Here is a 23,209-nt window from a genome sequence, read left to right on the forward strand (position 1 = left end):
CGTATTCTTTACCATCAGCTAGAACTGTTATCCCTGGCTGTGCATCTGAGTTTTCTTTCTTTTTTAATCCAACTTCCTGAGTCCAATTTTAGAGGGCCCAATTTGCTAGGTCAAATTCAAGAGTGTGGGTTTTTGAAAAAGTCTACAGGCAATTCTGATAAATGTTTTGTTTTAAAACAATTACCCTGTCGCTTTGGCGTTCCCTCCCAGATATCTGCGTAGTATCTTGCTTTGGTGATTTAGGCTGGACTTCTCTTGCAGTTTACACTTAAAGCCTGGATTAGCCTCAGGCCGAATAGTCTGCCACTCGCTTGTCTATTTCTTAAGCCAATGCCCTAGTCTTGACTTTCAGAATATTATTTAATACTCTAACTGTAGGAGAAGGATAATAATAAAGAATACAAAAAACCCTGCCTTTAATGAGAAAAATAGAGTTTCAATAACTTTTTTTAAAAATATTTTTTAGTCTCAAAAAAGCTACTCTTTTCTAGTTTGCCTTCCTAGGACAGAGTGTCATCTTTGCACCCTGATAAATACATGAGTAACGAGTTGCCAAAGAGAACTGTCTCCAAGAAAGAAGAGTTCACATGAAAGATAAATGATCTAAGAGAAAGCCAAGAGAAGATTGACTTTACCTCACTACAGTCCTCTTTATTATATCTGCTTATTTTCCATCCTACCATATTTCAACACTCTTCTATTGAGAAGTACATAGCAAATATTGATACTAATGATACAAGGTCTCAGAATTTAGGGTGACATTTTATTGGTCTTAATTTTGAGGAAGCTATGAAACCACTCAGCAGATAGTATGATTTAGATGAAGGGGAAAAAAAGCAAGTAAAAAATATATTCTCTGTTGAAGCTGCAAAATAACTGACCAAAATTATAGTAAAATGTTAGTCCTTGAAACTTTAAGAATTTACTAGTTTAGATGAGTATTTTCTATTTTCCCCAAATAATTGATCGAATATTTCTAAATTTTTTACAGTTAAACTTGTTCCATTCTTTCATCTGGTAATTATTTTAAGTGGACATTTTTTGAAGTAGTTGATCAATTAAAATAAAATATAAAAGCTGTAAGTCTACTCTGTGACACTTTTAAATACCAGGGAGAAATTCCAACACCTGGGTTTGAAGAACATTGTAAGTTTTGAAACGACTGGTTTACTATGCATAAATGTAATGGTAAATTGAATTCTATGAATCAGTGGGTCTATTGAGTTTTACCAGATAGTAGAAGCATTTATAATAAGAAGAAGTCTATTGTTGGAGCATTGTCAACATTAGTTGCCTGGGAAAAACCAGAAAATGGTCAATGATATGAAAGATTCATGAACTGTCAAAGAACATTCAAGAATAGATAGTTAGGAATGTTTCTTATAAATGCTATTGAAAAGTAAATTCGTGGGTATTTTTTGGCACCATTCAGAAATGTTCATTTTAACAAAATGTAAAAGTTGTCTTAGATTTATAATACTTTGGATCAAATCATTTCAAGATTATGGACTATAAAAATTCATCATTAAATAGGGCAAAATAACCTCAAAGCAGACTAACACAATAATAGACTGAATCTTGGATTTGAAGTCTTTAAAATTTTTGCATAAATGTGCATATATATATATATATATATGAATGTAAGGACTTTAGACATTATTTTTCTAAGCCAAATATTGTTCCTTAGAATGCTATAGTCAATATTTCAATGTATGGGTGAAAAGATAGTTAACAGAGTGTACTGTTCTAGTTTTATGTTTTCAATGGATTTAATGTAACACATTCCAATTAGGTTTAGAAAACCAAAGTTATAGTATTCAAGGACATATTTGAGGTGATATTGTTTCAAAACTAACAAAAAATATTCCAGAGAGAGACAGAGACAGAGAGAGAGAGAGAGAGAGGGACATAGCACTGCTTGGCACTTTTTGGCTTGTATCTTGCTCTTCAACTGTTTCTTCTACTTGAAAAAATAATAATATGCCTTTTTATATGACTTGGACTCTAACTATTTTCATACAAATACTGAAGAAAATAGTACCACGGAGAGGAAAAAAGGATTGAACACTGAATGGGCTAAAGACGTTTACACTGCTAATAAAACACAATGAACCCATTGGTAGGACTCAAGGAATATAATAGAAACAAAAGCATAAGAGGCTAAACTTTTGCAAAATGTGCTAAGTTCCCCTTAATCCACAACAAATAAACAAACAAACAAACCCTAGTTTTGGGTCACTCCAAAGCATACCAGAGTCAAGGACATTGGGAGCAAGTTGTTTATTCAGAAGGTAATTCCAGGAAGAACATGTGAGAGAGTGTGCGTTGGGGAGGAGTGGTGGTGTGGAAGGTGGAAGGGTCGAACGAAAGGGAAGGAAGGGGGAAAGCCATTACAAAGTGCATGGATGTTCAGGTGAATGCCAGAAACCAGGTGACATATGCTTTAGATTAATCTCTTGGGATATTAACATGGGATTAACATCTCTTGGGAAGCTGGAACGTTGGTTTAGGTTTGCGCTCAGATTCAGCAATACTGGTCCTTCAGGTACAGCTCTCCTGATGTCAGAGAATCCTTCAGATAGGGAAGCAGAGAGGCACCTGAGATGGGAGATTTCAGCATTTAAGTAGTCTACTGTAGCTTCTGGTGAACTCAGATGGGGGCCAAGGATAAGTGTAGGGGTTTATTTAACATTAAGAATCAGTGGATGAGTTGAGTTTTATGGATATTAATGGCATAGCATTCTCAGAAATCAAAACTGTAGAATAATTTTAAACATAAGCATTAGAAAATTGTTAGAGTTCTAGTGAAGACAAATAAAATGAGATCTGTTTAATTCCATTACAGATAAATTGAGCCGTGAATTGGCATTCATGTTGAGGCTCTATATGCAGGTCATATGAATGCATTTTGAATCTGATGATCATGCAGCACTTCTCTTTGTAAGAGATCTACACATTTAAAATTGATTATATGTAGCTAAAAGTATTAGTTTTTATCTATATGCAATATAATTAGTTTTGTATTACAGTTTAAGTATTTCCAGAAAAAATATAAATGGGAAACTATGCCTATCAACAATACCCCAGAAATCTTTTACATAGATTCAGGTGCTTAATACTTAATAAGTAAATAAATATTGAATACCTATAACTACTACATGCTAGACTCAGTTAACAATCTCTATTAACAGAGTAACAGGTATGTAAAATGGTTGTCAACAAACAAACACCAGCAAATTGAGATGTCTGGAGAAAGATCTATGGAAAACCAGAAGACAGAATCAATGAGACTTTAATGAAATGTCTGGGAAGGGGAGAAATTTGTACTTGATTTTGAAAGCTACATAGGATGTTTCCTAGGAGATAGCTAGAAAACTGTTTAAAGCAGTCACAATGCTAGAAATTAATATGTATTACCTGATACACAATGAAAATTCCAGGAAGAATAATTAATTCAACATCATACTATTTTTCTTTTTTTCTAGTTTTTTTTGTGTCTAAATGAAGTTTTCCAGTTTTTGTCATATAGATCTCAGATAAATTTTGTTAAATTTATTCTTAGGTCACTCATATTTGGAACCTATTAAAATTGTTTTTTTCTTCCTAATAAGTAATAGCTGGCATGAAAGATAACTAATGATTTTAAAATAGATATTTATCATCTATCCAGACATTGTAATAAAGTATTCTTTATTCTGGATATTCACCAGTTGATTATCTCAGATTTTCTAGGCAGTAAGTCATATCATTGAAAGTAGTGGTCATAAAGTCATCTTCAATTTTGAATTCGTTAAAAGCTTTTAAAAATCAAAATGGATGCTGAATTTTATCATTAGTTTTTTTTAGAGTGCTTAGAGATGATAATAAGTATTTGTTCTTCTTTAAATTATTAAAGCAAAAAAAGCATTAATGGATTTTATAATGTTGAACTGTCCTTGCATTCCTGGAATAAACTTTCACTTATCATGATGCATTATTTTAATATACTATTGGGATTGACTAACAAATAATTTATTTAGAATAAATAAATCTATATACATGGATTACTTTTTTGCAAGCTATCTTAATCAGCTTTTGGTAACAGAGTCATACCAGCTTATTAAAATCAATTAAGAAATTTATACCATTTTTTAATATCTACAAGTTTATATAGGATGATAATCTGTTCTTTGGAAGTTTCAAAAAGTATTCTCATCTCTCTGAACCAGTGTTTCTTGCTATATATTTTATAACATCATTTTCAAACTACTCTATTCTTTAAGAACATAATTGTATTCTTTCTTTTGCCATATGGGCTTTATTTTATTCACTTTTAACTATAATAATTTACCAAACTGCAATCCCTTTTCATTTATGTACTTTCCCTATTTTTATCCTTACAGAATCATCATAAAATAGGTATTAATATCCCTAGTTTTCATTTCTAGAAAATGCAACTTAATGAGCTTAAATTACTTGTTGAATGTCATAGCATCTTAAGCTTCTGAGGACACACTGTCCTGTGCATCTTCATGTCCTATATTCCCTTCATGACTCCAGGCAGACTGTAGACACCCAATAATTACTTGTAGAACTGAAGAGAGCCTGCTTCTGCCTAACTTGAAGCTCTCTCCATGAAAGTAATGAAGTACGGCTGTTTCTGTTTTGTATAATAATAATTTATATCAAGGTAAAACAAACCTAGTTATTATATTTGAGTACAAAAATTGCAAGAGCAAAGTATTTTATGCCTATATTTATTAGATACTTTATTGAGGTATAATTCCCTTTCAATGTAAGGCACACGTTTTTAGTGTAGAGCTGGATTAGTTTTGACAAATGTGTTGCTTCATGTAATCACTATGTGAATCAAAATGCACAACATTTCCATCACACAAGAAAATTGTTACTGGCCACTTTGCAATCAGTCTCCCCCCTCATCCTTGTCACTAGGCAACCGTTGAGATACTTTCTATCACTATGCATTAGCTTTAAGTGTTTCAGAATGTCATTTAAAGGAAATGATACAAAAATATATCTTTTTATATCTGGCTCCTTTCACTTGCAAGTTTTTTTTTTCTTTTTTTCCCCCCATTTGCTCATTGATGGATATCTGGGTTGTTTCCAGTTTGGAAGTATTAGAAATAATATCATAAATATTAATGCTCATGAACTTTTATATAGCCGACTTAATTTTTCTTGAGTAAATATTGAGGAGTAGGATTGCCTTGTTTCCTATCTTAGGAGTGGAGCATTCAATAGTTCACATTTAAGTATTATATTAGCTGTTTTTTTTTTTTTTTTTTTTGATGCCTGTTATCAGTTTGTGGAAGTCCCCTCTTCTTTCTAGTTTCCTGAGAGTTTTTATCATGCATAGATGCTGATTTTTTTAGAAGTATTTTTCTGTATCTACTAGGATGATAAAATGATTTTATTTTTTATTCTGTTAATAATTTACATTAATGTTAGAATGCCAAACCAAGCTTCCATTCCTGGGTAAACTCCATTTTATCCTCAAGTATTTTCCTATTTAAATATTGCTCCACTTTTCTTTGGTTCTCTTTTCCAAAGATTTCAGTGAATTCAGCAATAACAAACTCTGATGTATACCTCCTCAGCTCAATAATCAATTTTCCCTTGCTTGCTCTCTAGCTTCCTGTGCAATTATCAGGATATCGTCCCTATGACAAGATTCAGAGTGATTACCAACTAATCATTTTGAGTTTCATTTTTCTTGAGGAATTCTTCTTCAATGTCTGCCAACAGTTGTCACATACAGGTCTATAGTTCGTATGGCAGGAAGACTAGTCTATCAGTAGTTAGCCTGTCATGGCAAGTAATGAAACCCATTTTAATTTAAGTTGTTCTGCTTAGAAGAAGAGAATCAGCAGAGTAAACTGCTACATCAACTTCAGGAATTACATTTGGTTAATATATGGTTAGGGAGAAAATACCCAGGGGAAGTTAGAAAAAGGAAAACACTTGTGATTTTTTTGAATATAAGTTAAATACTACACAGGAGCAATTTATGAATTTTAATTTCATCCTGAATTATCCATATTTTGTGACTTTATATATTATCAAAAACAGATTTCACAAAACTTGACATTCATGTAAAGTCTATCCATGTTTTTATATTTTAAAATAATGATAGGAATTTTAGTGAATATGAAAAAGTTTTTATTTTTCTGCATCTGTGTTTCAGGAAATATATAAAAGATCTAATCCATGAAGAAGGAAAGAACAGCAAACTATTCATAATTGAGCCCTTGATTTCCACCTTAATCTTCCGGGTTATGAGGCTCTATATTTATACCACACTTGAAAAAAAGAAGGTGTATGAGTTGCTTTATTATTTCCCTGTAACAAAAAGTTCCCTTCTTGTCGGAAAACCCTTCTAATATTTTTTATTTCATATTGTTTTCTCCTCAAAAAGAGAAAAAAAGTACTTTTCTGAATATACTTACTGAATTTACACATCTAAATATATTCAAATATTCCTAAATTGATCAACTTAATGTTTCTTTTTATCTCATGAAACACATTTCTCTTTTCCCCACTGGTAGCATATATAAAATGTACATGCATACACACAATGTACATGTGTACACACTTGCACACATACTCCATTTTATTATAGTATTTACAAACTAAACAGTTGTTTTAAAATTGTGATTCGACTCTATAGCTCTGTACCTGGAGATTATTTTGGATAGCCTTTGACTTTTTAACATTATTCATAAATCTTGTGTTAGACTTAGCTCTCTACCTAGTTTACTAAACTGGTACACCACAAGTCCTTCTTATTAAAACTTTCATCTCTTCCAGTACTTAATCATGATACATCTATCAATTTGTTGATGTGTCTCATACAATATTTTATTTTTTTTCAGGTTGAACTTGTGGATGTCACACTTATGAAGATTTACATGTTTTTAATTATTTTTTAATAGCCATTATGTATAAATTACTATTTGGCTGGAATTAAAATATAGGTTATAAATTTTTCACCTCTATAATTTTCTAATAATAATGCAAGGAGTCTGATACCAATGGATTAATTTTTCCTTTATTACCTGGTATTCTTATTAGCAATAATCCTTGAATTTTTGATCCATGGATAGGTGTTTGCGAAGAAAATAATGATCCTTTTTAGGTGTTAGTGACTATACTATTTCAGAATATGAAAGCTTTGATAAACCACAGATTGGTTATTGACATCTTTACCACAGTATTCAGCCTTCAAATACATTGTTATATTTCTCCATTTGTCTAAAACTTCTTTTATTCTCTCAGTAATGTTTTATAGTATTTACTATATGGGTCTCTACATTTTTTTCTAATTTGATCCCTATTTTATTTTATATTTAAATAGCTTTATTAAGAAATAATTCACATTCCACACAATTCTCCCACTTAAGTATACAATCCTATGGGTTGACTTTTTACTTTCTTGATGGTGTTTTTTCAAGTGCAAAAGTTGTTAATTCCGATAAAGTGTCAAGTCCAAGACAACACTGCTTAAGCGAAGATCATGGAGATATACACCTATGTTTCCTTCTGGTAGCTTTGTTACTTTAGTTCTTAAAATTGGGTCTTTGATCAATTTTGAGTCAATATTTTTATTGGATATGAGGTCATGGTTCACTCTATTCTTTTGTTTGAAGATATCCGGTTGCCTTAGCACCATTTATTTAAAAAAAAATACTATGAACATTAGGAAAAATGCTATTTTTTTACAGATAAAAATAGTCTATGGTTTTCACGATAGTGATAAAGGCAATTAATTTCTATAATGGAACAAGTGCTGTGCTAATTTCCAGGATAGATTGTGAATAAGATAGAAATGTCACTTTTTTCAAGGAGCTCATAGTCTATTCTAAGAAAATGGTGTTCTCTATTATAAATAGTTTATATATACTGAAATTACAAATTAAATGTTGGCAATGCAGTATGTGCATGTCATATATTCATTCCTAAACTCTTATCAGTTTTTGAGATGTAACTTTTGCATAAATTTTGTAAAGCTCTTATCATGTTTGTTGTTAGACACAAAATTTAATATTTATTTTTATGATTCTAATTCTTTAACGTTCCAAATGTTTCATGAGAGCAAATAAAGTCCCCCAAAGCTTTATGAGATTATTTTAGAACTGTGTAAAGCTTGTTTTTCTCTCTGGAGAAACAGAAAGTCATGTCTGTCCGAGAGTAAACAAACTCCAACAGGCAATTTGAATTTGGTTCAAAATGAAGAATCCTCAAGATTGGGGTTGGTTCTAAACATAGAGAAACAGCATTTCTTCCTTCCTCATTATTATCCTGACTAGCCCCCTGCAGCTGCATGATTACCAATCACAATCAAATGCTTTGTTCATCTAATTTTTAAATGATCCAACTTCTAAAGGATTGTTATTTATTGGAAAAGAATAAATTGCATTATTTCCTACTGCATATCAATCAAATTAACTCAATCACAGCTCTCTGTATGAAGACTAGATGGCACACAGAATAAAAAGGATTAAGAAAAATTTAATTGATACACCAGGTCAAAGAAAAAAAAGTGCCTCTCCAACTGAAAAGCAGTGTAATGCTAAGTGGAACATGGAGGACTTGGAGAAGATTCAGAGGCCAGCCATTAAGAAAGCATCTGTCTGGAATGGCTTAGCTATCCAAATGCCAACAGTGTGGGTCTGGGCCAAAGTGCTTCACGAGGTCTCTTGCAGCTCAGATGGGCAATGATTCTCTAAATCCATGTTGGAACATGAGATTGAGTGAAACTGCAATAACCAGAATCCTATTATAAGTTGATTTGAAATTGGCACCTATCCCCACAGCAGGCTCACCATTGTCATTTGTTCAACCTTGCAATAACCCAACCTCACATTTTATGCATTTGATCTTTTGCACTCTACTAAACCAATGATGGAGGTGTTTTTACCATTTGGTAATATAAATACATGTGAAATTGTGACTTGTGGATAAACTTCCCAGAAACTGAGGTTACTCTTTCTCAAGAACATGAATATGAAGCATGCCTCAGTAAAAGGGAAAAGAAATATCTTTCTTTTCCTATTGCTAGGTTTATGGCTGAGTCCTCTATAACAAATAATAGATTAACAAGAGAAAGGTGTACACATTTATTTAATATAAGTTTTACATGACTTGGGAGCTTTCAGGAATGGAGACCCAAAGTACGAGGAAATCTGTGTATTTTTATGCTTATGTTTGATGAAGAATGGATAGTCATGGGAAAGTATGGATACAGGGGATATGATCTAATGGTAATAAACTGGGGGAAACTTTGCAAGAACTGTTTGTTCAGATTTTTCTTGGCATCTCTGTGTCTTTGGCTCCTTTCCTCCTGTTACAGGGAGGGGACCTCTCACATGAGGATCATATGACCCTCATCAGGGGAAGGGCAGAAATTCTTCCTAGGTTTTATAATCTGCTTTATTTATTTTTAAATTTTTGGGACACAGAATCTCACTATGTCACCCAGGCTGAAGTACAGTTGCACAATCATAGCTCACTGCAGCCTTGAACTCCCGGGCTCAAGCAATTCTCCCACCTCAGCCTCCAAAGTAACTGGGGTTACAGACATATGCCACTGTGCCCAGCTAATTAAAAACAATTTTTTTTTTTTTGAGAGAAGGGTCCTCACTATGTTATCTACACTGATCTCGACCTACTAAGCTCAAGCAATCCTCCCCAGCTGGCCTCCCAAAGTGCTGGGATTACAGGCATTAGCCACTCCACTCAGCCATGACCTGCTTGAGAAGACAACGCAGGGGGAAGGTCAGAGAGACCTTTCAGCTTCTGCTGTGTTCTCAAATGGCAGGATGCTATCCTCAGTAACAACAGCTAATCTATATGCACTCTGAGACAACAGAGTGCTGAGCTACTTAACACTCTTTCCCAGGCACTCTTTATGCTGGTTAGTGAAACTACCAACTCCAAATCCTCAACCAGAAACATCATCTTTGCTTCCCAAATTAATGACTAAGTTGTAATGATTTGATCTCCAGTGTTCCTCACAAGAGGAACTCTCTCTTGTCACTCTTATTTCGGTAACACAGGCCAGGTTCTTACATAATTTCATTTGTACTGGTGCAGTTGACTCTTAAAGAAATAAGGAAACCTCAAACACATAACAAGGAATACTAGGAATAAAATAATGCACATCTAGTAAACACTACCTAGCTTAAGAACTAAAATAATACTCATGTATTTGAAGTACCAAATGCAATACTACTCCAAGGTTCCAGCCCCTTCCTGCTTCAAGCCCTGAAGGGGTATTTTCTTTCTATCTATCTATCTATCTATCTATCTATCTATCTATCTATCTATCTATCTATCTATCTATCATCTATCTACCACAAGAGAGATAACAGTGTTTCAGAAAGAGAGGGTAGCAAGAGAAAGACAATATTTTCAAGACAGTATTTATCTGTGTGTGTATGCTTGTATACATATATCACATACACACACATACTTGCTATTTTACTCTGTGTTTTCTTCTGCAACCTGATTATCACTTAAGATGTTTTCATGTTGCCTATGTTGATTTGTAAAGGTTTAGTTTTCTTCACAGCTCATTGTATTAAATAGTGTAATTATATCATAGTTTATCTATTATTTTGTTGATGGATAGTTAGGTTGTTTCTAGTGTTTCTTACTATAAATAAGGCTGCTATGAATGTTGTTTGACGTGTATTCTTGGATTATAAACAAGATTTCTTTCTTTGGATTATGAACCTAGGAGTAGACTTGGTGGAAAAAATGATGTCATATCTCTAGCCAATAGATATGTTGGTGACATTTTACAACTCTTTCTCAAGGAGCTGTAATTTTTGACACCTCTACTAGCTGTGTATGCATCCCTTCTGCTCTGTACCCTCTGCAGTATTAGGTATTGCTGACATCTTAATTTTTACAAAATGTTGAAGCATTGAATTTTTCATCACCCTGGTTTTAATTTGCATTTTCTTAGTTGCAAGTGTAATAAAGTATCTTTAAAAGTTTTGACCACTAAGTTTCCTTTTGTGACTCACTTTTTTATAATATTTGCTATTTTCTGTTGGGTCATTTTTCTTTTACATACGGATTTGTGGTATGACTTATATATTTGAAATATCAATTCTCTTCTGTTAACTTTCTTGCACATGTCTCATTTTTGCCTTTGGTTAGTCATTTTACTTTTTAAATGGGATCACATTATAACCAGAAACATTCCATTTCACTGTGATGAAAGTAATCTGCTCTTGTATAATTTATGTGCTTTTGTAAAAAAGTGTTTTTTATTATTTTCTAATCTGGGGAAAACATTTTCTTCTAATGTTTTAAAATATTGCTTTTCATATATTGAAAAATAATCTGCCAGAATTGGTTTTTTTATATGATGTGAAGTGGAAAACATTTTGTGTGTGTTATGGTTTTACTTTTGTTTTTACCAAAGTAAAACTTTATGTTTTTACTATATTGTTTTTACTATATGAAAAACTATCATTAAAGAGTCTGTCCTGTTTCCACTCTTCTAAAATGACCTGTCTGCTATAAATCAAGTTTTGTATGCATGTAAGGTTATCTCTGACTTCTCTTTTTTATTCCATTAATTTATATGATATCTCTGTGAAATACAGCATTGCTTAATAAACACAGCACCATAATCATCTTGATTTTCAATTCTCTAAATCCCTGCGTCTTATTCTACTTTCTCCTTTTCCTCTTCAGGAATGTCTTTAATTCTTGGGAATACTTATTTCTCTATGCCTTTTTGAATCCCTCTTTTTTCCAAGTTCCTTGAAAAATCTTTGACTTTTACTAGGAATTTTAGGAATTTGCCTGTCAATAAGGAGACAATTGTCATGCTTGTGATATTTAATCATCTTGAAAAATAACCAGTTTTTTAAATTTATTTCTTTCTTTTTTAATATCAGGAAGATTACATTCTTAAAATTTTATTTTAGAGTTGCCAGTTGTTGAAATATAAAAATACATTTTAAAATACAGTTACTGAAATAGAAAAATACAGTTGAAATATAAAAACACAGTTCATTAACCTTCCTGAACTGTTATTAATTTTAATAATTTGGATTTAGATTCATTTAAGTTTTCTGAATAAACATTTTTGTCTAAGAACAATTATAACTGTGTTGCTACTTTAAAATTATTTTTAATATTCCTTAATTTAATCCCTTAACTTAACTTTATTTTTTCTTACCTTATTTTGATAGGTAGTAGGTCCACTATCTTGTTTCATACAAGGGATGATAGTGACTGAATTTGCTGATTATAAGGGGTATACCTCTAAGTTTTAACATTAAGTATGGAAGTTTGTGCTACAATTTTAGTTTTCATTCAGGATATGAAAGATGAAGTAAGAAGGTAGAGATGAGAGACACTGTTGCCACATAAAAGGCTGTGCAGCATTTGTCTAATTAAATCTTTCTACCAGTTGCTCCCATAGAAATATTGAACATACACTTTTTGTGCAGCCCAGACATTTTTTGGGTGCAGCAATGGCTGGACAATTTCATGAATTCATTTGGTAGCAAATGTCCTATCATGTTAATTTGCTGCTTTTTAAAAAAAAGCTTTAGGTTTACTTTCACATCAACTTATTTATTTGTGGATTTTAGTATATAAACATTATTAAAAATAATTGCAAGCAATAGAAAAATAGGAATGCCATCTGTTTTCTCTGTCCTAATTCTTATATTTTTTAGCAAGTGGAAATTATCAAATTATAATTTAAAAAAAAGTAGAACAAAGTCTTGATTTGAGGATAGTAAGCTCTCCATTATCTTCAGTTTCATTTTGCAAAACTCTTTGTCTCTAACAAGATAGACACCTGGCTTTTCACTGTGGCTTTCTTCCCTCTGCAGCCCAATCAAGCAGTGGCTTCCCACCTATCACTCACTCTTGCATGTTTGCACCATTTGATTATTTGTGGTTAACCCTTCTTGTCAGCCTTACCTGCTTCTTTCTTTTAATTACAATCTGCTGACCTGCTAATTATTCTCTCCTATTTATTGAAGACATAGTATCTGCCTCACAGCATTCTTTTCCACCTCAACGTTGTTCTTTCTCTCTGCCCTAACCTTTACAACCATCCTGGCTGATTTTAACTTAAAGATTCCGTGCTCTGTTCTCTCTGTTCCTTAATGGTGTTAAGTTCTTCCACTTCAGGAGTTCCTTCTCTTCAGTAGACCTCCAGTCCAGCATATTCTCTCTGTATCAGCCTCCTCTTGGCTTCATTGTGTATGTGTGTGTGTGTATCAGCCTTCATCGTGTATGTGTGTGTGTGTGTCAACTTAGATTCATCATCGGCAATGATAAATACTGTCTTGCAAATGTTGTTTTTCTCTTGCTAGACTTTCCTTCTGAAACACTGGTCTAGAAATTGTTCAACCCTAGATGAGCACCAGGATTCTCTGTTCTGTACCTCATCATCTAAGCATTAATAGAGGAAAAAATAGTATATTGGAATTTAATTTATCTTTCAATAAATATTTGAAGATGCTTTAGAATGCTCACATATATTTGAGCACCTATTCTCTACCAGGCACTGACGCAGGTGCCAGGGGTACACATGGTAAGCAATAAAAACAAATCTGCATCTCAAAATATAAATTCATTGAATTGTACAGCCTATATGTATGTGCTTATTATATATAATAATGTTAAATTTATATATTTATAAACTTATACATATATATGTATAGATATAATTCCAATAAAATGACCAGCAGTTATTTTAGAAACTGGACAAGTTAATTTTATAGTTCCTTGGAAAAGTTAAAAAAAGAAACAGAACAAAAATATGGTTACAGAAAGAGAGAGAGATGAGCAACAAAAGAGTGGAGGCACTAATCCTACCAGATATTAAAATATTCTATAAATTCAAGTTCGTCTTGGTTATGCCAAGTCCGTTCCCAAGGCCCTCAAGTTCGTGAACTGTTTAATACTGTATGAGGCATTTTCTTTAAATGTAGAACACAATGAGTTTGTGGACTATTATTCTTTAGGATATGTGCATGTGTATGTGTGCGTATGTACATGTAAAATGCTAAAAGAAGTGGAGAAAAATCCTAATGACTTTTTTTCTAAATTTTGAAATCACAAATTTTTTTTTCTGTACTTTCTCAACTTTCTGTAGCAATCAAGTATCGCCTTTCTCATTAAAAATAAATATTTTAAAGTATACAAAGCAAAAATCTATGGGAAACTAAAAGGTAAAAGGAAACTAAAAGTTTTGGATATACTCTTAGACGTAAGTAGAACCTTGCAAACCTGACCGTTTTTATCCTTTGGATGAATATAGCAACAATAACAAACAACTTACATGATGCAGGACATTAGAGGTGACATAAATATGCAAATTGAAAAATAGATTAGTGCAAGATTGAATATAACAGTCGTTATTTATAAATAGTTAACCATCCTGTGATCATCAGAGACTGAAAAATATTCATATGTATAAATCAAAAGTAGCAACTCTGTAGTTCACATAATTAGAAAGCCTATATCCAAATAATGTGAAACAATGGGTAAAACTGTTAACATATTTTTGTAAGTTACTTGCATATTTATTTAGGGTTATCATTCTTTATGTCCAATTTTTATTGCTGAAAATTACCTCTATTTCATATAAACTTTAATTTTGGCTTTGTAAAACTAAATAAAAATTTATAATTTTCTTAGAAATCCTAAGAAAGAGCATACATCCACATAATGCAAACTGGCTAATACATTTTGTCCTTTTTAGGCTCCTAAATTGTAATTGTAGTTTTTACAATTAACAACACATTGTTGTGTACTTTTTAAAGAAATTTAATATTTCTGTCATTTTACGGGCTGGAAGAATCAAGATCATTATATAACAAAATCATAACCCAGCATAACTTGAAGCACTGGGACATCAAATATGATTTTACAAATATTACTGTTACTAAAACACCAGGGGTTCAGTCTAGGTCCTGCTACTTGCACTCGGAAAGCTAATCACTGAAACAATGAATATTGCCAGATGTCATGGTTAATACTGAGTGTCAACTTCATTGGATTGAAGGATACAAAGTATTGATCCTGGGTGTGTCTGTGACGGTGTTACCAAAGGAGATTAACATTTGGGTCAGTGGGCTGGGAAACGCAGACCCACCCTTAATCTGGGTGGGCATAATCTAATCAGCTGCCATCATGGCTAGAATATAAGCAGGCAGAAAACTATGAAAAGGAGAGACTGGCCTAGCCTCCCAGCCTACATCTATCTCCTATGCTGGATACTTCCCTCCCTTGAATATCGGACTCCAAGTTCTTCAGTTTTGGAACTTGGACTGGCTCTCTTTGCTCCTCAGCCTGCAGATGGCCTATTGTGGGATCTTGTGATCAGGGGAGTTAATAATAAACTCCCCTTTATATACATATACATATATATTTTTTTCCATTAGTTCTTTCCCTATAGAGAACCCTGACTAATACAGACTTTGGTACCAGAAGTGGGGTGCTTCTAGAGAAACCAAATATTAAGGATGGAGTTCTTTCATTGGTTTATTGGTTTGGAGGTTTCTGGAGTTGCATGCTTAATATGATTGGACTCTAAAATGCTAAGGACTCTACTTTTAATAGTATGGACAACACTGACAGTCCTTGGCATGAATTATTTAGAGAGTTACGCAAAATAAATGGATTTGACACTCCTGATTCATCACTTGTGAGAGGAAAGGGGTTCGGTGAACCTATGCATAATACCTTTGACCATATATGGAGAACCAAGGAACATAATAAAGCTGGTGGGTTGCTCCTAAGTTCAGTGGACAAAGTAATGAAAGAAAATGATGAACTCAGGGATTCTATCTCCTGCCTTCAGAAGAAATACTAAGCCTCAAATCTGCTAAGATTGCCCTGAGTAAGAGTCTTATCTCCTGTAGAGAAAGAGCTGAAATTGTGGAAAAACAGACATAAGCACTTTTCCTGTGAATGGCTGACCTGGAATGAAAAGTGCATGGACAGCCTCACCACATGTCTATTGTTAAAGTGAGGGCATTGTTTAGAAAAGAATGGGACCCTGCAACCTGGTATGGGAATGTGTGGGAGGACCCTGATAAAGATGGGGACACTGAGTTTATAAACTCTGATGAATCTTTTTTGCCAGAAGAAATAGTATCCCCATCCCCAGTGGTGGCAGTTGCCAGGCAAGATAATGTCAATTCTCCTCAGGACCCACCCCCAACACCCCTGTTTGCTTCTAGACCTATAACTAGACTAAAGTCCCAGCAGGCCCCTAGAAGTGAGGTTGAGAGTGTGACCCGTGAGGAGGTGTGCTACACTCAAAAAGAAAGGCTTGAGTTTTCTAACTTATATAAACAGAAATCTGGAAAGCAGGCATGGGAGTGGATATTAAGGGTGTGGGATAATGGTGGAAGGAACATGGAGTTGGATCAGGCTGACTTTATTGATTTGTGCCCACTAAGTAGGGACTCTGCATTTAATGTTGCAGCTTCTGCATTTAAAAAAGGTTCTAATAGTTTATTTGCTTAGTTAGCTGAAATATGAATTAAAAGATGGCCCATTGTGAGTGAACTGGAAATACTTGATCTCTCTTGGTTTACTGTAGAGGAAGGGATCTAAAGGCTTAGAGAGATTTGGATGGAGGAGTGGATTAGTCACTTTAGACCTACTCATCTCAGCTGGGAGGGTCCAGAAGATATACCCTTGACCAATGCCTTGTGAAATAGTTTTGTGAAGGCAGCAACTGCATCTTTGAAGAGACCTGTAATTGTTCTTCTCTGTATGTCAGCTCCAACAGTGGAAACCACAGACACTCAACTACAAAATTTAAATAAAATGGAAATAATTGGATCCCAAGGTGGCAGGGGACAAGTGGCAGCACTTAACCATCAAAGGCAAGGTGGGCATAGCTACAGTAATGGACAGCAGAGGCAAAGTGGCAATCAGAATAGTCTGACTCATGTAGAGCTCTGGCATTGGCTAATTAATCACTGTGTTCCTAGAAGTGAAAGTGATAGGAAGCCTACTGCATTCCTACTTATTTTATACAAGCAGAACACTTCTAGGTTGAACGGATAAAAGACTAATTTGAATTAGAAAACCAAAGAATAACAACTCCTCAATCAATTCACAACCACTAAAGAGAGTTATTAGTTTATTATATAGGTTAGAAAACAAGTTTAACAGGTAAAGGTATCACACAACAAGTATTGATAACTTCAGAAATTACATCTTGAGATAAAATACAGTAAGTCTATTTAGCCACTTTCTTTTGGGGCTCTTTCAAGTTCAGTAAGTTTTTTTTTTTTTAAATAATTCACTCACTCTATGTAATTATCCACTGTTCCCATCTACCCAATTTACATCTTTCTGTGAATGGCACACTTTCTTGTTACCAAGAAAAACAAACCAAATCTCATTTTGGAGACTACTTTGTGGTGCTATAGGACATTTTTCAAAGCAAATCTCCACTAAAAATTGTGTTAATTTATGTTGTAATTAATTACATGTTTGTTTTGGCCAGGTCTTGTAAAACTACTAGCTCCATTTTAGAAATTCCTTGGAACGCATTCCATTTGGATCACATGTCCATCTCTGGACAAGTTATGTAGGTCAACGTGATGAGGGACTATGAACTTCCCACAAGGATCACATATTTGTATAAACATAGAGTGAGGGAGATTTCCCAGAGGCAAAAAATGTAATTGGGATATGGCTAATTAGAGTTTTTTGAGTTGAGAAGTCAAGACAATGTGTCTACTTCAGAAAACATCATGCAAGAGGTTACATTTGAGTGGACTTTAAAGATGAATAGGAGTTCCCCAGAAGACAAAGAAGAGAGGAGTAGGAGTACATTCACTGGAAAAGGTGTAGGCAGAGTGTGTAGGCAGCATTAACTGAATCTTAAAATTTTGAATTATAGTGCTCAGTACATGTGTTTTCTTTGAAAGTAGATGTTATACAACTCTTCAGTACTTTCTGATGTTTTAATTTTTTGCCTCAAATCATATAAATAAAAAAATCCCTTTTGCAATAAGAGAATCAAACATCTCTTAGATTTTCCTATGCGTAGAAGGCAATATGTACAATTCCACCTTTATGTTAAAAGGTTACTAGCTTATTTGACAAATATGAATGGACAAGGGGTGTGCTGTGAAACAGAAAAAAATTGGAGTAAAATTACTATGAACACCAATGGTATTTCAAGGACTTGAATATTTACTTAAAATTAAAATGCATGTACTAAGGTAGAAATTTCCTGGTCCATTTAGGCACTGTAAGTAAATCATTTCTGCCAATATGTGCAATGACTACAGATAGTGTACTTTGATTATGTTTCTCCTTTTCATTTCATTTACCTCTGCTTTTATTTTTATTGTTTTCCTTCTGGTTATTTTAAGTTAAATATTCTCTTGTTTTTAATTTATTTTTATTTTTATATATAATTTTTAAATGTAGGCTGAGATCATTGATTTGAGATATTTTTCTTTTACAGTTTTAATAATATTTAAAATAAAATTTATTATGAATTAATAATATAACTTAATATATATAGGATGGGTATGTCTAGAATTGTATTTGCTTTACATTTACTTTTGAAAATCCCTTCACTGAACAAAGACTTCTGGGCTACCAGTTATTTCCCCCACTCCAGCACTTTAAAGATGTTTATCCATTGTCTTCTGGTTGACATATTTTCTGATTAAGTCTACTCTCATTCTGAACTTTGTTCCTGTTTTGGACATAAAGCACACCATGTCTATTTCCTCTAGATGCTTTTAAGACTTTCTTTTTGTCAGTGATTTTCATATTTCTGATTATTGATTATAATGTGTCCTGACATGGTCTTTCTTATTTTTTTCAGCTTGAGATTTGTTGAGTTTCTTGGATCTGTCAGTATATATATATATATATATATATATATATATGAGATGGAGTCTCACTCTGTCACCCAGGCTGCAGTACAGTGGTGCAATCTCCACTCACTGCAACCTCTGCCTCCTGGGTTCAAGTGACTCTCCTCCCTCAGTCTCCCCAATAGCTGGGATGACAAGCACTCACCACCACGCCTGGCTAATTTTTTGTATTTTTAGTAGAGATGGGGTTTCACTATGTTGGCCAGGCTGGTCTTGAACTCCTGACCTCATGATCCGCCTGCCTAGGCCTCCCAAGGTGCTGGAATTACAGGCATGAGCCACCGCGCTCATCCCAGTATATAATTTTAATCTAATCTGGAAAAATTTAACAGTTTTTCGTATATTCTTCCAAAGATTTTTTTTTTAATTTCTCCCTCTTTGTAGGGATTCCAGTTTTATACACACAGACACACGTATTATATATGATGATTTTATGTTCTCTTGCAAGTCACTGAAGATTTATTTGTTTGCTTTTCAGGTATTTTTCTGTTTCATTATGGACAGTTCTTCATTGCTATATTTTAGAGTTAAAAGCTCTTTCTTCTGCAGTGTTTCATTTGTAACTAATATCCAGTATACTTTTCATTAATATGTTGTATTTTTTATTTTTCAATATTATATTAGGTTAGGTTTAATCTTTCATTTCTCTTCCATTTATACATTTTTCTCTATTCTCTTGAACATATAGAACGTATTTATTATACAGTAGCTCTTTTAAGTGCCTTATCCATTAATTCCTTTATCTTTTTCCTGTTAGTTGGTATTTCTTGTGGTTATGGATTACATTTACGTGATTCTCTACTTGTCTCTTAATTTATAAGATGGAAGACTTTTTAAATTTAATATAATTTGTTGCAAAATTATTTGTATTTCTTCATATATACTCATACCTTGTTTATTGCATTTTACTTTATTGTGTTTTGTAGATATTACATTTTTTTTCAGGCTGAGGGTTTGTAGCATCCCTGCATTCAGCAAGTCTATTAGCACCTTTTTTCCGACAGCATATGCTTCATTTTTCTGTAGCACATATTGGTGATCATTATTATTATATCTGCTATGGTGATCTGTGATGTTACTACTATACTTGTTTTTGGGTGTTATGAACCATGTTACGCCCATACATGATGAACTTATTCTATAAATGTGTATGTTTTGACTATTCCACTAACTGTTCACCTCTCTCCTTCTTGAGCTTCCCTATTCCCTGAAATACAACAATATTAAAGTTAGGCTAATTAATAATGCTATAATAGCCTCCAAGTGTTCAAGTGAAAGGAAGAGTCACGTATTTCTTATTTTAAATCAAAAGCTAGAAGTAATTAAGCTTAGTGAGGAATAAATGTCCAAACCTGAGGCAGGCCAAAAGTTAGGCCTCTTGGGCCAGTTAACCAAGTTCTGAATACAAATTGAAAACTCTTGAAGTACATTAAAAGTGCTACTCTAGTGAACATAAGAATTACAAGAAAGCAAAACAGCCTTATTGCTGCTATGGAGACTTTCTCCACAGAAAGAAAATGACATCTTCTTCAAATAGGCTTTGATTGGAAGATGTCATCTAGGACTTTCATAGCTCAAGAGGAAAAATCAATGCCTGACTTCAAAGTTTCAAAGCACAAGTAGACTCTTTTGTTAGGTGCTAATGCAGCTGATGACTTTAAGTTAAAGTCAGTCCTCATTTACCATTGCAAAACTCTAGGGCCCTTAAGAATTATGCAAAATCAATTCCACCTGTGCTGTATAAATGGAAGAACAAAACCTGGATGACAGTACATCTGTTTACAGAATGGTGTGCTGAATATTTTAAGCCCACTGTTGAGATTTACTGGTCAGAAAAAAAACATTTCTTTCAAATATTATTGCTCATTGACAATGCACCTAATCACTCAAGAGCTCTGATGGAGATTTACAAGGAGGTTAATGTTGTTTTTATGCCTGCTAATAAAACATGCATTCTGCACCTTATGGGTCAAGAAGCAATTTTGACTTTAAGGTGTTATAATTTAAGAAATACATTTTGTGGGGCCACAGCTGCATAAATAGTGATTCTTCTGATGGATCACAACAAAGTAAATGGAAAGTCTTCTGGAAAGGATTCACCATTTTATATGACATTAATAATGTTTGTGATTCATGGGAAGAGGTAAAAATATCAACATTAACAGGAGTTTGGAATAAGTTGATTCCAATCCTCAAGAATGAGTTTGAGGAGTTCAAGGCTTCAGTGGATGAAGGAATTGCAGATGAAGTAAAAAGATCAAGAGAACTAGAATTAGAAGTGGAACCTGAAGATGTGAATGAATTTTTTCAATTTCATGATCAAACTTGAATGGATAAGGAGTTGCTTCTTATGCATAAGTGCAGAAAAAATGATTTCTTGAGTTTAAAACCACTCCTCATGAAGATTCTTTGAACATTGTTAAAATGACAATGAATTTAGAATATTACATATACTTAGTTGATAAAGAAGTTCTACTGTGGGTAAAATGTTATTAAGCAGCATAGCATGCCAAAAACAATTATTTGTGAAAGCAAGAGTCAATCAATGCTATAAACTTCATTGTTGTCTTATTTTAACAAATTGCTACAGTCATCCCAACCTTAATCAACCAGCACCCTGATCAGTCAACAACCATCAAACATTAAGGCAAGACCCTTCACTGGCAAAACATTAAGTCTCAGATGCTCATTAGCATTTTGTAGCAAGAAAGCTTTACTTAATTAAGGTATGTACATTTTTAAGATATAATGCTATAGCACTCAATAAACTTCAGTATAGTCTAAATATAACTTTTATATGCACCGGGAAACCAAAAAATTCATGTGACTCACTTTATTGCAGTAGTCTGTAACCAAATCTACAAAGCTTGAAGGTATGCCTCTAGCTTTACATTTTGTTGGGGCACATAGTTAAATTACTTGGAATCAGTTGAGTCTTTTTAAGGCTTGGTTTAAAGTTTCTTAGGTTGGGCCCAGAGCATAATTTAGTCTAGGGCTAATTTAGCCACGTTGTTAAGTCTGTTCTGAGAATTGTGCCTGATTCTCTGTGTATTATGAAAATTTTCCACTGGTGGTGGACACACAAACTCCTCCCAGCTCTCTATGAGCTCTGGAAATAGATTACTCCTTTCCCGTGGTTATTTCTCTGGCCCTTATATCTTTTTCTCAAATGTGTATAAATGAATATGCAGCCAATGATGTGGGATTCCTCTGCCTATATCTGTACCTCTCTGTCTCTCTCAAGCTCTCTCCTGTTAGACACATAGGACTCTCTGAATTATGATTCCTCTCTCTCTTCAGCAAGAATGTCTGGGTCAGTTGGTGCTGTGCCTGTTCTGTGTCCTCGAAATTGCAGATAATAAAGAAGCTGGTACAATTTTATGGATCTCATTTCTTTTTTCTTTCTGTGAGGGATCAGAGTCCTGAGCCCCCTGTGGTCAAATGTATGTAAACCATTGTATTATTTAATACATTTTTCAAATTGTTAATTTTTTTCAAATTTTAAAAATTGTTCAGTGGGACAATGTTGCTCAATTATGTCTGGAAACAAAAGTTTTCTATTTGGGATATTTTATAATTTTCATTTTCATGTGAGTAATATTTTTCTGAAGCTTAATGTATATTAAGCTTAATGCATATTATAATGCAATTACATATGATTTTTTTCTGGAGCCTATGTGTTTTGTTTTATTAAAGAGGAAAACATATTTTTGGAAGAATTTAGAGGAATACTATTTTAATAGTTTTTTTAAATGTTTGTATATATTTTAGTCTTTTGAGTAGTTCTCACACCAGTAAGAATAAACTATTTTTATGGACTGAAAGTTTTGCCCTTTCCACACACACCCCAAATTTATATGTTGAAGCTCTAACCCACAATGTGATGGTAAGCGCAGATGGGGATTTGGAAAGTAATTAAGGTTAGACGAGGTCATGAGGCTGGGGCCTTCGTGATGAAATTAGTGTCTTTAAAAGAAGAGCTACAGGGAGCTTGCTCTCTCTCTCTCTCCGCCCACACAAATACAAAGAAGAGGTCATGTGAGGACAAAACAGGAAGGCAGCCTCCTACAAACCAAGAGAAAAACCCTCAGAATGAAGCCCACCTTGTTGGCACCATAATCTTGAACTTCTTGGTTTCCAGAAATGTGAGAAATACATTTCTGTTGGTTAAGCTAGCTAGCCTGTGGTATTTTATTACAGCAGCCCACAATGACTAAGACCACTGTAATACCAACATTTCTGTAAAAAAAGATTAAAATTCATTTTTTTCTCTCATGAACATGTACATTTTAAAGATAAAATGC

This window comes from Pan paniscus, chromosome 10 (genome assembly GCF_029289425.2).
Source record: "Pan paniscus chromosome 10, NHGRI_mPanPan1-v2.0_pri, whole genome shotgun sequence".
Lineage (NCBI taxonomy): Eukaryota > Metazoa > Chordata > Mammalia > Primates > Hominidae > Pan > Pan paniscus.